General features: G+C 47.1%; 1 non-coding gene across 1 annotated transcript; it reads right to left on the bottom strand.

The window, feature by feature from the left end:
- Window positions 1-1,510: 1,510 nt before the first annotated feature.
- Window positions 1,511-1,583, bottom strand: trnav-cac (transfer RNA valine (anticodon CAC)). Its single transcript has one exon. It is a non-coding gene; the product is annotated as a tRNA-Val (tRNA).
- Between the last annotated feature and the right edge of the window lie 303 nt (window positions 1,584-1,886).

The following is a 1,886-nucleotide window of genomic DNA, read 5'->3' as shown; positions in this document are numbered from 1 at the left end:
ACCTGGGAGTGTACATCAGCAAAAGTCTGTCCTGGTCAAATCACGTGGATGCTACGGCAAGAAAGCTCACCAGCGCCTCTAATCCCTCAGAAGGCTAATGAAATTCAGTTTGTCCCCTTTGGCTCTCACCAACGTCTATCGGTGCACGATAGAAAGCATCCTATCTGGATGTTTCACGGCTTGGTACGGCAATTGTTCTACTCAGGACCGCAAGAAACCGCAGAAATTTTTGGACACTGCCCAGCGCATCATGGACGCCAGCCTTCCTTCCTTGGATTCTGTCTTTACGTCTCTCTGTCTTGGTGAAGCTGGCAACATAAACAAATACGCTATCCAGTCGGGTCATTCTCTCTTCTCTGCTCTCCCAGCGGGTTAAAGAGCCTGAGGGATAATACCACCAACGTTAAGGACAGCTTCTACCCCACTGTGATAAGACTATTGAACGGTTCCCATTATGCCATCAGATGGAGTCTGACATCACGGTCTACCTTGTTGTGACCTTGCACCTTATTGCACTGCACTTTCTCTGCAGCTGTGACACTTTACTGTTATTGTTTTTGCCTGTACTACATAAATTCACTCTGTACTACCTCAATGCACTCTGAACTAACCCAATGTAACTGCACTGTGTAATGAATTGACATGTACGATCTGTGTGCAAGACACGTTTTTTCATTGTACCTCGGTACAAGTGGCAATAATAAACCAAACCAATACCGTTTCTCTTCTGATGACAGTGAAACAGCGGGCGATTGAGAACAATGTTTCTAAATTAGGAATACGTGAATGAGGAGGTGATAACGAGTTAATTATGGAGTCTTGACCACATGCAATACGTTCTTTCTGGTAGTGTTGGGAAGCTGGGCCGTGATCAGATCATCGTCACGACATGGGTGATGTGAATAAGGGAAACCGTGTGTTGCTTCAGATGGCCCGGAGAGAAGGGAAGGTGATGTCTGCCTCAAGTATTCCGCTCCACTTACAATTAACTTCTCCCCTGAACCAGATGACTCTAGGCATCTCACCTAGCCAGCATGACCTCATTTTTAATGTCAGCTGGAAGGGAAGAAGCACGCCACGTGATCCTTCGAACTTCAAAGCCGTGATGAACACTGAGCACCGTCTGCGAATTTTCTTCGTTCCGAGGTGAACTTATTCTACTTGTCGAGACACTTCAAACCGTGCAATTCTGTGTGTATTAGAAAAATACATCCCGTCTTCTCACTTCCTCGCAGGGCCCATGCTCCAGCATCATTCCTAATGCGGCTTTTTTTCTCGGTTCCTCAATGGGTTGTGTGGCCGAATGGAGAATGCGTCTGACTTCGGTGTTTGTGTGACGTCATCATAAGTTTGCAGGATCTAGTCCTGTCCCGATCGTTTTACGGACCTCAAGTGTGTGTATCCATTCTGTCTCTCTTCACGTGCTGCAAGAATTTTAGGTTTGAAATACTCCTTTGAAGACTCAGTGTCACGTGTTTCGCAAAACCTGGAGCCCAAAACAAAACAACAGTGTTTCCGCCTAGGATTGAACTGGGGACCTTTCGCGTGTGAGGGCAACGTGATAACCACTACACCACAGAAACCACAGGAGGCGTCCAACACTTTATCTACTTTGGCGCACTGCTGAGCACTGACAGGGGCTGTTGTCTCCCCGTGAATTACAATCTCTCCTGCTACAACAACAAACACAAATTCTGGCCCATCATCCCTCTCTTTCAGTCGGGGTATGTGGTTTGTGTTGTATAAATAACGCAAGAAATACAACATCTCTGTCACTCTGGCTTCCACCAGTCTTCACAGGATGACCCTCCACACCTCGCGGATAACTCAGCAGTGTCTCTGAGATTTCCGTCCACAGATTCGCGCGTCGCCAGTCTCCGACAAAC

This window comes from Pristis pectinata, chromosome 14 (assembly GCF_009764475.1).
Source record: "Pristis pectinata isolate sPriPec2 chromosome 14, sPriPec2.1.pri, whole genome shotgun sequence".
In the NCBI taxonomy this organism is placed as follows: domain Eukaryota; kingdom Metazoa; phylum Chordata; class Chondrichthyes; order Rhinopristiformes; family Pristidae; genus Pristis; species Pristis pectinata.
This window is presented reverse-complemented; position numbering and strand designations above follow the sequence as displayed.